The sequence below is a fragment of the Saimiri boliviensis genome, chromosome 7 (genome assembly GCF_048565385.1).
Source record: "Saimiri boliviensis isolate mSaiBol1 chromosome 7, mSaiBol1.pri, whole genome shotgun sequence".
Lineage (NCBI taxonomy): Eukaryota > Metazoa > Chordata > Mammalia > Primates > Cebidae > Saimiri > Saimiri boliviensis.
In genome coordinates, this window is record NC_133455.1 from 102717365 (window position 1) to 102731514 (window position 14150).

At 39.5% G+C, this 14150-nt stretch overlaps 1 long non-coding RNA gene across 4 annotated transcripts in view; it reads left to right on the forward strand.

Annotated features, from left to right (window-relative positions):
* Positions 1–14150, forward strand: part of LOC141585177 (uncharacterized) — a 35282-nt gene that overhangs the window by 12514 nt on the left and 8618 nt on the right. For all 4 annotated transcript variants that reach the window (XR_012518561.1, XR_012518562.1, XR_012518563.1 and 1 more), the window contains exons 4-8: positions 187–297; positions 5245–5279; positions 6320–6407; positions 8939–9046; positions 9540–13451. This is a non-coding gene — a long non-coding RNA (uncharacterized LOC141585177). The remainder of the gene's footprint in view (positions 1–186; positions 298–5244; positions 5280–6319; positions 6408–8938; positions 9047–9539; positions 13452–14150) is intronic.

Here is a 14150-nt window from a genome sequence, read left to right on the forward strand (position 1 = left end):
AGCACCACGCCCAGCTAATTTTGTATTTTTAGTAGACAAAGAGTTTCTCCATGTTGGTCAGGCTGCTCTCCAACTACAAACCTCAGGTGATCCACGCACCTTAGCCTCCCAAAATACTGGAATTACATGCATGAGCCACCACACCTGGCTGGGAGTTAAATATTTTACCATCTTTTTTTCTTTCAGAATTTGGATTGGTAACATGGAAAAGACACTTCTCACCTGCCTGAAATGCCCTTCATTATCTTCTTCTAGTTGCACGGGCTCTGGAACAGCCCTTACAGTGCTCCCACAAAGGTAAGTATAACATTTTAATGTAGTCCCTTGCTTTTTTTTTTTCTTTTTTGTGCCTATAGGGATTAGCATACATGTATGTGAAAATATAAAAAGAGTACAGATAGGCACCTGTAACTAGTTTTCTGTTGCTACCTATTAACGCATTATAACAAGTTAGTGGTTTGAAACCACAGAAATCAGGAAAGATTGGGTTCTCTGATCAGGGTCTTAGGAGGCTGAAATCCAGTTATGGGCTGCCTTGTGTTTTTCATCCAGAGATCAGGCTACTCTTCCAAGTTTACTACAGATGTATCGGCAGAATTCCTCTTCTTGTGGGTGGAGGACTGAGATCCCTTTTTCAGTGCTCCTGGCTCTCAGCCAGGAGACACCCTGACTCCAGAGGCCACCTGCATTCTTTCTCACTTTTCCCATCTTCCAACCAACAACAGCCCATGGAATTCTTCTGCAGCTCCTATCCTCTCTCTGACTTTTTCTTTTCCTACCCACTAGAGAAATCTCTGACACTGAGGGAGTGATGTGATTAGATCTGGTGCACTCAGGAAAGCACAGCCTTTGTATTAGTCTGTTCTTGCAGTGTATAATTAATGACCTGGGTGATTTATAAAGAAAGAAGTTTAATCAGATCATGGTTCTGTGGGCTGTGCAGGCTTCTGCTTCTGGGGAGGCCTCAGGAAACTTACAATCATAGTGGAAGTGGAAGCAGGCACGATCTTCACATGGCCAATGGGAGAGAGAGAGAGAGGAGCGGGGGGAAGTGCTACATACTTTTAAGCAACTAGATCTCATGGAAACTCTCATGCAATGGCACTTGGGGGATGGTGCTGAGCCATTAGAAACCTTCCCCATGATCCAATAACCTCCTGCCAGGTCCCACCTCTAACACTCAGGATTACAATTCAACATGAGATTTCGGTGGGGACACAGAGCCAAACCATATCACTCCTTAAAGTCATATGACTGCCATGTAACAATGTAATCACAGGAATGTCTTATCAGTTTAACAGGTTCCAGAGATAAGGGTACAGCATGTTTGGAGACCATTTTAGAAATTCTACCTATCACAGTTTAACTTCTATTCCCCAGACATTCACATCCCTCACAGATGCAAAATACATTCACCCTTTCACCTAAGGTTTCCAAGTTTCGTGTTATGAATGCATTAGTTCAAAGTGAAAAATGTCATGTAGCTCTAATCTGATCAAAAGTTTAAAATCTCATTTAAATCATCTACACCAAGTGTGAATGAGGCTTCTGAGGGTGTCCATTAAGTACGGATTCTTTTTTGTTTTTTTTTTTTTGAAAGTGAGTCTTGGTCTGTGACCCATGCTGGAGTGCAGGGGTGTGATCTTGGCTTACTGCAAGTTCTGCCTCCTGGGTTCAAGCGATTCTCCTGCCTCAGCCTCTTGAGTAGCTGAGATTACAGGCATGCACCACTGGATTCAGCTAATTGTTTTGTATTTTTAGTAGAGAAGGGGTTTTGCCCTGTTAACCAGGCTAGTCTGAAACTCCTGACCTCAGGGGATCCATCCCCCTAGGCCTCTCAAAGTGCTAGGATTACAGGCATGAACCACCGTGCCTGGCCCAAATACAGATCCTTGATATAATTCCCTTACCTCTGTTGACCTGTGAAACTGAACAAACAGCTTATCTGTCCTCAATGTGCACTGGTGGGACAGTCACAGAGTAACGACGCTAGTGATTCTTGTTCAAAAAAGAGGGAAAGTGGAGGGAACAAAGTCACTGATCCAAAACCATTTTGAAATGGGGCTGAGCAAAGTCCAGCAGGAATTTCTTGATTGGGCTCCTCAGCCTGGAAATAACCCTCTGTGACAGGGGGCTTTGTCTCTGGGCTCTGCATATTTTTCTATCATTATTGAAAACATTTTATTTTTCTTCTTCCCCCACTCTTTTGGTTCTTCCCCTTTCTCCTCATGGCGGCATCCTCCACTTAATCCTTGTTGCATCATCCCAGCAGAATTGGTCAGATATTGCTGGTGTCGTGGTCCTGACCATCTCCACGAGGGGCTGTCCTTGTGAGCCCGTGCTCCTCTTCACTGTCCTGACCTCTCGCAGTCATGATTCCTTTCAGCTACCCTGGCTGGCTTAGGAGAAAACCTAAGACTATGGAGTCCCAGAACAAATCTCTGCCCTCTCTATCTCCAGGAGAGGAAGAAAATAACAGGGATCTTCATGGAGAAATGACTCACATGAGGACCTGGACTCTCCAGCAGTTAGAGCAGAAGAAAGTTTTTGAAGAAGAATGGAGGAGCTGAGAGCCCAGGCCGGGAAAGCAGGGTTGTGTGAAACGCTATTTAATCCTACGTGCTCCCTGCCCCAATCTAGCAGCTAGTGAATGACAGCTGAGTATAAACACCAGGACTATAGAACTGTGATAAAGAGTTTGTCCAAAGAAAGGGGCTTTTACTCTTTTTGTTATCACAGTGGACATTGCTGTTTTTCATCTAAAGTTTCTGAAAGGCAGCAGTGAGCTTCTGGAGGGTGAGTTACCTGCTCTGCACAGGGAGGCTGAGGCCAAGGCTTGTGTGGGATCTGCTGCCACCAAGTGGTGAAGGAGGGAGCCTGGGAGAGTCTCAGTCTTTCTGGGCTTCAGGTTCCTCATCGGCAAGGTAGGGGCGTTTTGTACCTCTCCGAGGTCACTTCCTGCTCTGTTTTCTCTGCATCTCTGAGGAATTGAGATGGTTTTCAATACTGCCTGGGACCTTCAGCTGAGACCTGACTCTGTGTGTCTCCTGCAGAAGGCTGAGCTGAGTCTACACACTGGAATCCCAGAGATCAGGGAACAGGTGGAATAAAGAAACTCAGCAGGTTTAGGGGATGAGAATAATCCCCAAAGGACAAGCCATTGGTAGATGAAAACCAAAGAATGGGAGAATAAGGGAAAACTGGGACAGAAGCCTGAAGGGAAATGGGCATTGCCTGTGATCATTTAAATTCTCAAGGAGCAGCATGAGCTGAGCAGTGGGGACTGGGAAACTTACTCCACGGGAATCTCCTGCCTCTGGCCAGAGAGGCATAGGGTAGATCAGAGCTGGTTTATAGTGAGGGGCAGCTTCAACTCCAGGAGCGGGAGGATGTGACCGTGAGCCCCCACCCCAGACCCAGGAGCCTCGACCTCGGGGCTGCCGTAGCAGTGGATGCTCTTCAGGTCAGTGTGGGTTAGAGGGAATAACCGTGCTTGGAGAAAGGTTGGAGATGTTCATTCTTAATCAAACAGCTCTGTCCTAGGTCAGGTGCCAGAGTAAGTGTCCCTTGCTTGTATATGAAACAGTGATACTTATACTATTCTTCTGCATCTTCAGTTGAGGGAAGTTTCCCATAAATATTTATTATTTACTTTTCTTTATATTGGCTAAGCACTTGTGATTCAGGTATTTAATGTCTCTAAAAAAACACAAGCCAGTGAGTGGAAGAACACACACAGATCATTTCAACAAGATACGGTAGTTCTACCCAACTGAGGTGTTGTGGCAGCCTGGAAGATGGGAGGGTATGTCAGAGGACATTGCTCCTAATGACAGGGGGAGGTGTAAGAGAACATTTTCAGATTGGCTGGGTGCAGTGGCTCACGCCTATAATCTGAGCACTTTGTGAGGCCGAGGTGGGTGGATCACAAGATCAAGAGATTGAGACTATCCTGGTCAACATGAAATGGTAGACCATTTCTACTGAAAATACAAAAAAATTAGCTGGGTATTGTGGTGTGTGCCTGTAATCCCAGCTACTCAGGAGGCTGAGGCAGGAGAATTGCTTGAACCCAGGAGGCAGAGGTTGCAGTGAGCTGAGATCATGCCATTGCACTCCAGCCTGGGTAACTAGAGCGACACTCCACCTCCAAAAACAAAAAAAATTCAGAACTGTCTTGTCTTCCTTCAAGCTCCCACAGGAGAGGATCCTGGGGCTGCGATGGTGTAGGGCAGGCGCCTCTTTAGGGAAGGGGATTTGCAGCATTCTGAGAGAAAGAGCATCCTTACAAGACATAGGGGACAGAAATGTAGGTGAAAGAGTCGGAGGTTTCTAATCAATTTTATTCAGTCATGGATGAACACTGCTGAGAGGCCTCTCTGTGCTGGGCCCTTAGCTAAGAACCATGATCACAGAGGTGAGTAAAATAGGATCCCAGCTTTCACACAATTCTCAGTCTAGTGACTGGTGATTGATGAGAAGTGTAGTGATGGTGGGTTCATCGGAACCAGTGGCTGATGCCGCATGGGATGACCTCAGTGGATGGCCTGGGCCAGTGACCCTGGACTTCAGCCATATTTCAGCATCTCGAGGTGCGGTACACTAATACCTCTGCTGCATGTTGAGTCAAAGCAGTTAACACAGCCAAGGTATTCAGCCAAGGTATCACACTGGTGATATCAGTAGCTATTGACTGTTTCCAGCTGGGGAAACAAAGAAGTAAATTTAGTAAGTCTTCTAAATTTGTCCTTGCCATAATGATAAATAACTTTATCTTGATAATGAATTATATACTGGCAAATTAATTATAATTTGCCATAATGAGAAATAACTTTATGCTGAGTACTGCCGACACACAAGCCCTTGAGGACACATGCCTGAGGATTCTGATGAAGATAATGATGTCCAAATATGTACACATTTGGACCTACAGTTCAGCTTTGAAACAGTGGAAGACCCAGTTTCAAATTCAAGGTTGCTTTGAGTAGAATCTCACTTTACCTCTCTTTGCATGGCAATGGGGCCAATCTTCCCTAAGCTGTACCTTACAAGAAAAGTAATATTGGTAAGATTTCAGAGTTCAGCAGACAGAGGTAAGTATTTTAGTGCCAATGATTGAGATCTACTCTAACAGTGTCCAATATTATTAAATTCTTATCTTCAGATAATTTAAAATAAAATATTTAGCACTAAACTTTAGCCTTGATGACAAAATAATTTAATCAAATTTTTATTGTTCCACAGCATCCTGTACATATCCCATATTTATTTAAAACTCTGTAAGTATGCCACTGGTCAGAAAAATGTTTTTTCACATATGTATTTATATTATTGAATACTATTTTGTAGTTCATGAGAGGTATTTAGGGAATAATAAAGAGCCACACACTGTTAATCTACTTAGCTCAATTAAATACATTGCTCCACAGAGGAACATATGTCTAAATCAATCACATTCATAGTCAAACCATTTTATATATTTGTTACCTACTATTTTAAGTAGTATTAAAAGTGTCACTAACTAGATATATCTTATGGCTTTTGTAATTATGAGCTGCTTAAGAACATGAACACATATTTACTTATTTGCACATTTTATATTGCCTCTCACACTGCTTGTTGTTTATAAAAAATCTGCTGCAATTAAAAAGTTAATAAAAACAATAAAATAAAAATGGTTTAAATTCAAAAGACAATCATAAGTTCTATCTGACATAATAAAAAGGAGGCCAGGTGCAGTGGCTCATGCCTATAATCCCAGCACTTTGGGAGGCTGAGGCGGGTGGATCACGAGGTCAAGAGATCAAGATCATCCTGGTCAACATGGTAAAAACCCATCTCTACTAAAAATACAAAAATTAGGTGGGCATGGTGGCACAGCCTGTAGTCCCAGCTACTCGGGAGGCTGAGTCAGGAGAATTACTTAAACCCAGGAGGCAGAGGTTTCAGTGAGCCGAGATCATGCCATTGCACTCCAGCCTGGGTAACAAGAGTGAAACTCTGTCTCAAAAAAACAAAATAATAATAATAATAATAATAATAACAATAATAATAATGAGAAGTTATCTAAACAGTATATGTAACAAAAGCATTTTTGTTGTTGTTGTTGTTGTTGTTGTTGTTGTTGTTTTGCTACATAAGTAAGAAAACTTCCCAAGACACACAAAGTGGATTTGAACAAATTGAAAATAAATGCTATGCCCTTGGATAGGAAGACTCCAAAAAATAACGTTACTCTTGTTCAAGTCAACTGACAAATTTATAATTTATTCACTATGCTCCCTGGAAAATAATTAATAAATCCCAACCATTGCCACAGGACTTGCAGTGCTTCACTGAGGGAGAAGACTTCCACGCCTACTGAGCTGAACCTGGCCACCTTTGGCAACCGGCTTTGGCCAAAAAAAGTAAGAAAAATTGATTTGTACCATTTTGCAGAGAAACTTGAAGAGCTTCATTGTGGTTTGGCCATGCTTTTCTCCAACATCTGCTTCAAAACTGAGATGGAAACTTTATCCCACATTGTGGTTTCAGAATGAATGTCAAAGCTAATATAGATGTTAAGATGAGATTAGTAGATCATCTGTTACTACAGAAGAAAGCACTGATAGTTGGGAAATTGTTGCATGGAGGTTCATTGTAATCTCTACTTCATATGTGCATTTGGAAAATTCTAAAAGAACATGTTTGCAAAATGCTGAAAATGAACCAGTATGACATGTTGTCATTAGAAAGATACCAATGATTTAATCTAAAATATTATTCTAGCCCTAAAAAGTCCTTCATTTAAATTGAGAAAAACATTTGATTATCAAATCAAACTTGAACCTATTTTTGTATAATGTATATGTCTATGTGCAAATTAATAATTTAAGAGAAAATATTACATATGCATATTTTAAACACTAAATATAGCTCAGGCCACGCAAAGAGAATGTCTCATTTATTCTTTAAAATTCTGTCTGTTATATATGGTTTTCTCTAGTCTCTAAAACCTCAGATTTCTATATAGAGTAGGGTTTGATTTAAAAAAAAGTTATGTCCATCAATTTTTATTTGGCTACAAAAGCTTACTATATTTAGGAACAATCCAGAATTGCAAGTTGGTTTATTGAATATATTTTTCACTTTCTTCCCTCTACTTTTAATGTGGTGCATTATCCTGTAAATTACATTCAGATTATCATCTCCTTAAGTTTATAAAATGCTTTTCAAAATAAAAGTAAAAAAAATAACAATTGTAAAGTTTCTTTTTAAGATACAAACTTCATGAAACATGTTTTTTGATAAGCATGATATCAGCAACATTTTTGGTTGAGAATGAAAGGCAAACTTTACAGAAACAGGAATATCTGAGTCAAAATTTTCCATAATTTGTTTTTATGTATTATATTTCACAAAATGCATGTAACTGGATTAGTTCTGCAATAGATTAAATTTGTTTTCTCACAAAATAGAACTTAAACAAAAGCAGGTGCTGTTTTCTGATGGAACACTATGAACCTATTTCCATAATGAGTTTTACAGACACATAAATCTTCAATTCACATTCTGCATTTTATAAAAGTTGCCTGCTACTAAAACCTTCAAGAAAACTACAAATTTTAAATTGATTGTTAATTTGAGGGTCTTTGAACATTTAGACATAAAAAGATAACTTTAAATTCCATAGCATTTACAGACAAGAAGAGCATGCTATTTTAAAAAATTATTTAAACACTTTTCAAAGAAAATTGTTTAATATTTTAATATTTAAATATTTATCATCAGATAATACCTCAACACCTTACCATGAAATTTAATTATATGAGTTAAATAAAATACAATTTGACATTTAATGCTCACATTGAACTTATATCTGTTCACATAGAGAACTATACAACTTATGTATTATATTGCAAAAACATTAACAATGGAAACATATTCATGTTGCTTAAAATAGTCATGTATACACGAACCTGAATTTTTATTAATACATCAAATGAAATAAAATAGTCTCAAGTACAATTTAATATATATCTTTAGTTTTACATTTTATGTATCACAGAATGGTGCAGTAAAATATGAAAAATATATTGAGCTGCTATCTAGGAGACTATAATAATTAAATAGTCCTGTGTCCTAAATAATCAAACTACTCTGAAAGCATATTTGTTTTTTATTAGTGTCACATTTCTGTGTAATATTTAAATTTCCTTGAAAGCCAAAGTAAATAATTTAAAGCATATCCTAATTATAAACATAAAATTGAACAATGTCAAGGTATAATTTAAAAATTTAGAACAGATTTTAAATAACAGTTGTAGATATTAACAGAAATATGGAATCAGTTACCTTTAATACTGGACTTTTAATTTTACATATTTTTTCTCGAGTTCAAAGTAGAAAATATGATGGAAGGGTCACAGGATCCTTAGGGTGTCACTTTTCCAGCTCAGAACCAGCCACCTTTCCATCTGTGGCTGGTAGCATCTTTGCTTGAGCTCTTTTCAGGTCATGGGGCTGGTTCCATCCACTAGGCCCAGCAGGCTGTGCTTGGCTCATGCTAGCAGCTCAGATTCTGTGCCTGCCAAGAGTGAGCAAGGCATAGGGCAGTGAAGTGTGTGTAAGCCAGTGTGGGTTCTGGCCACTGCTCACAGCCAGGTGTGCCAGCTGTGGCAGAGTGGGCAGCTCTAGGCCCTGGCACAGGTGCTGGCACCCAGTGAGGCTGTGGCTGGACCAGGTGTATTAAAATTATCTTCCACTGTGGGTGCCAGGCAGCTTGGAGACACCAGAAACTGCAGAGCCTCAAAGAGTGTCAGCCCTGGCTTGGGGAGCACCTAGATCTAGGCTTCCAAAAGGGCCACTGCTCTTCTCTCTTCTCTCCTTTTAGTGATGAGTAGGGGGCATGTTTCATCCCTGTTTGTGTTATAGCTCTTTCAGTCCCATCATTTGGCAGGTCCTGAGTTTTTGTTCAACGTCCAAGTAGAATGAGTGGAAAACTGGAAGGTGAGCATGACAGAGAGAAGCTTCACTGAGCAACAAAACAGCTCACCAGAGATCCAAAGTGAGTAACTCTTTCTTGCAGCTGGTAGTACCGACGTCTGTGTGAGTCTGGCTGAGTCTGGGGTTTTTATATGCTCAGAAGGGAGGAATTGAGTGCTGATTGATCAATAGGTGGCCGTGGATGAGCCTAAAAAAGCACCATAAGTTCTCACTCCAAGCCACAGACTCCACCTGGAACTGGTAACCCATCCCTGGCTTGAAGTTTGAGTTTCAACAGGGACCCACCCTTTGTGCCCAAGAACCTGTCTGCCTGCCACCATCTGCATTCAGTACAACCCAACCACTCTGTTTTCACAGAGGAGAACTTGCAACCCTGTGCCAAGCTGCCATTAGCCCCTTCCAGTCTCCCTCCTGTGCTCCTTGGCACCCAAAATCTGGAAGACACCAAGGCAGTGGTGGGGGATATTGTCAGTGCTGTCTTTAGTATGTGCACAACTGGCTGGGTTGCAACAGCACTCGGGCTTGACCACAGCTTTCCTCCAAAATTATTGCAGGTGCCAAGGGAAAGGCAGAGTCCAGGGAGTAAGAACAGAGACATCTGAGCCACTTGGGGGAGAGGCGCTTCCTGGTCCCCAAGAGTGCAGGGATCCTGAGTCTGGAGCTGCATCCAGCTGCAGCTGTGTCCCTGAGCCTAGCTCTTCTGCCTCACCAACTCAGCAGGGGGCAGGCTTCCCACTTGTTCCTGGCTCCCGCTGGCTCCATGGAGTGTGCATCCCTGGCTGTGCCTCCCCCACTGCAGCTGGCACCCCCACAGAGGCTGCTCCAGATAGGCCACCACTGCCATCAGAGGCAATTCTTTTAAAAACTACATTTTATTTAATGAATGATATTAAACACAAATAGCTAATTTTAGAAATATTGTGTTTTCCATGTTATAGTTACCCAGTGACTATGGAAATTAAATATGTATTACAAACTGAAAGTGAGAAAATCAAGACATAAAATTTTGTTTGTTTAGCCCATTGAAAATAAAAGTCAGAATATGCTTCAGTAAGGCTACCTGTGAATTAAAAAAACATAATTATTACAACAATCTATTATGGTTATTCCTTAAGTGATTCCTAGAAGTGACAATAATTCATGCTCTTAAGCTAATGATTTCATTTTTTTCTCACAGATTAAATATAAGCATATATATTTATAGCCAATTTAAAATATTTTTGACATGTGAAGTAGAGCATGGCATCAATGATGATACCAATAAGAAATTAAAATATAGCATATTATATTAAAAGTTGCTGTTTATAAACATGTTGTATTATTGGTATGTCATTTGCACACTTTTTCTCAACAAGTCTTGCTATGACCATGAAGACAGAAAGCACTGTAGCTATAGCAAACAGAAAGATATTTAATAAAGGAATTTAGAAACAGCTCTTATAAAATAGCTGTTTTATAGAAAATCTGAGGAAGAAAAAGCCAAGGAAATCTGCCAGTGACTTCTAGAAGATCAAAATTTTTTAGTTAACATGGGAAGTAGTCATTGATTTTCTCAGACTTCTGCAGCACTAGTGGGAGTATTTTGATAGACAATGTCCACAGTCACTAGCAAAACCTTATGTCTGTCATATGCATGTCCTGTCCCATGTGATTCTTTGCTGCACTCACGTGAACAGGAGTGATACTTGCTTCTGTTATCCCCTCCAATGCTTTTGTTAATGCCTTGTATTTGTGGAATACAATCTAAAATTCTGCTGGCAGGAATTATGAAGAAATAGATGTTCTGGGCTTCTAGTCTCTACGACACTGGGAAAAGAATACACAGAAAATTTATTATTGAGTGGCTAAAAGACAAAATGAAACAAACTCAAAATAGTTTTTAAGGTTTATACCTTTTAAAACAATTACATGGGACCTTAAAGATACTCTACCTAAGCAATACAATCTCCATTGCAGGGTATTAATCAACACACTTAACTATGTAGTCTCTTCAAGGAAGCTCAACCATATCTGAAAAAGAAAGAATTGCAGTCCATATATATAATTATTAGAGAACCTTTGTTTTTGTTCTTGAGAAAAATCTGAGAATTCTCTCTTCTGTGTTATTCTTGTCTCTTGTTTATAATTGTCTCTATTTTTATATGAATAGTGAGAGTTAGAGCTACAAATAAGTATATATACCTAAGATCTTTATGGATTTGTGCATTGTAGACATTTTGTGCAAATCAAATGATACAATATGTGGTTCTTTGTGTCTTGTTTCTGGCATTTCACATAATTTATCCAAGGCATTCATATTGTAAACAATGTGTTTTACTCACCTATTTAAACTAAGTTGGGGTAGAAGAATAAAGTGCTGAATATCTCAGTTACTGAACTCATTAGAGCTCTTAGTTTTCTCTTGAAGTCTGATCTAGATGGGTAGATCCAAGTATCTGGCTGATTATGTCTCTAAATCCTAATCATTTATTACTTTTCAGAAAACCTCAAACAAAAGCATTTTAGGAAATTCCTCCCACCATCTGTAGACCAGACAGTTATTATTACACACTCCAAGAATATTATGCTAGCTCCTCATAATATCCAACAAATTCTTATTCAATTTGTAGATATTACTATGAAACTGTACATTCTAAAATGGTAAGGCCAGAATTGGTCTTATTTGCCACTATATTCTCACTTTCTAATGCAATTCTTAGAACATAATACACATTACATGTGCAGCTAACAAATATATGAACAAATAAAAGACCTAATATAAAGAAATATTGCATTGAAGTTTCCAAGAACATAATGAATGAAAATTCTAAGTGACGAATGCCAACAAAATCAAGAAATAGATTGAATGCCAGATTCACAGTCTAAGAAAATATCATTATGTTTAGGTTTTAAATAATTACAACAAAATTTTATTTCATAGTGCTGATTTTGAAACTTTTCCTGGATCTTCAATTTATTAAAAAAAGATAAAGTGATAGGGAAGGAGAAAATAAAACTTAAAATGAGGAGGCTACCATCACTTAAACTATCATATGTTCGATGGTTTGGCTCCTTTCTGTGAAATCCCATGTTGAAACTGATCTCCAGTTTATCAGTGTTGAGAGGTAGAGCCTACTCCGAGGTGTTTGGGTCATGGGAATGCGTTCATGTTTTTGGGGTGAGATGGGGTTGTGAAGTTTAGCTTCAGCAGGAATGATTATGTTTCTGAGAGAGCAAGTTGTTTAAAAAAAAAATCTGTCTTCCTGGTTTCTCTCTCTTGCTTTCTCTCTCACCACGTAATGTCTTTGAACCTGCCTGCTTCTTCTCCACTTCCTGGAATAAATGAACTCTACCAGAGTCCCTCGCCAGGTCCATCTGCCCAATCTTAGACTTTCAGTAGCCAGGATTGTGGGCATTGACTTCTTTCTATTACAAAATACCTAACCTCAGGAATTCTGTTATAGAAACACAAAGTGTAATAAACCAATGTATATGGTAAATTACAAAGTAAAAGGCAGTATAAATTACTTATGGAATGGATAGTACAAAATCTATTTACATTTGAAAGAATAATCTAGTAGATAGAGAATGCAGATTTTTATAGTAAAATGAGATACCCATGTCTCAGAAAGAGAAGAGAGAGAGAGAGAGAGAGTTAGAAAGTAGTAAAATAATTTTCAGCATAGTTTGCAGAATAAAGGTGGACTGAAATATGAACACGTCTTCAAAAAAAAAAGAAGGCGAATAAAATTTTGGAGCATATTCATAAAATAAATGTGGACTGAAATGTGAAGACATTATAAAATCTATAATATTCTCAACTCCAGGAAATCAGGGTTCATTTCTCACAGATAATCAGTCATGTGAAGTCTTTCATTGAACCTGTTAAGCTAAGAGCCAGATCTCCCTAATCTATGGAAGCTTATTTAAAGCTTATTTGACAGGCATCACTGAACAAAAGGAAAGTTGAGTCCTGAGTGGGTGCACACCTGGGTGATTGGGAAAAATGTTGAAGCCAGAACATATGGGTTCAGTCCTTTATACTTCATATTCCCAGTGTCCTCACACAGCCTCATTAAGTCTCCCATTTTTCTGTGACTCCACTATAAACTGGCTGGGGTGTCTGCCTCACATACTCTGAGGTTGACTGAGAACCACCATGGCTCTCCAAACTAAGACTAGGAGACACAGCAAGGCTTAGGAGCCTAGGGGAGCAGCCTGTGGTGTCATTTGAGATGTTCTGGGAGCTGAAAAGTAGCATTGTGTCACAACTCTACAAATTGAGGACAACATACAGGAAGGTGATTCACAGGCTAAAGCCCAAGTCCTAGATTGTGAATCCCTTAGCCGAGACCTTCAGCATTTTCTGCTTTCTTTTGAGGCAGGTTGGAGAGCTCCAGTGATCCTTGAGATCTGTGACTGCTGCATGTCACGATCATGGCATCTTAGAACCCTGAGTGTGAGAACCAATGAAACCTCCGTCCCAGGTGATATGCAAATGTGTCCTTTCTCTAATCAATCTTCTAATGCAAATGTTAGAAGTTTTAAAGAACTTTGTTAAATTTTTTAATTTTTTTAATTTTTACTTTAAGTTCTAGGGTACATGTGCAGATCATGCAGGGTTGTTGCATAGGTGCATACTATATGTGGCATTTCTCCCCATGTTATCCCTCCCCACACTCCCTACCCCCTGCTGTCCCTCCCCTAGCCTCCCCCAACTGCCCCCAGTGTGTGATGCTCCTCTCCCTGAGTTACATGTTTGCATTGTTCAACACCCGCCTGTGAGTGAGAACATGTGGTGTTTCGTTTTCTGTTCTTGTGTCAATTTGCTAAGAATGATGGTTTCTAGATTCATCCAAGTCCCTACAAAGGACATGAACTCATTGTTTTTCATGGCAGTGTGGTATTCCATGGTGCATATGTGCCACATTTTCTTTGTCCAGTCTATCATTGATGAGCATTTGGGTTGGTTCCAGGTCTTTGCTATTGTACACAGGGCAGCAATGAATACACATGTGCATGTGTCTTTATAGTAGAACGATTTATAGTTCTTTGGGTTTTAAAATGCTTTTTCTGGCACTTTCACTTACTGCTATCTTAAATTTGGGTTCTCTCTCAATGATTTGCTCTTTTTTTCCTTGCCTCCTCATAAGTTTCTGTTATTTCTCTTATTCCCATTTATTTGC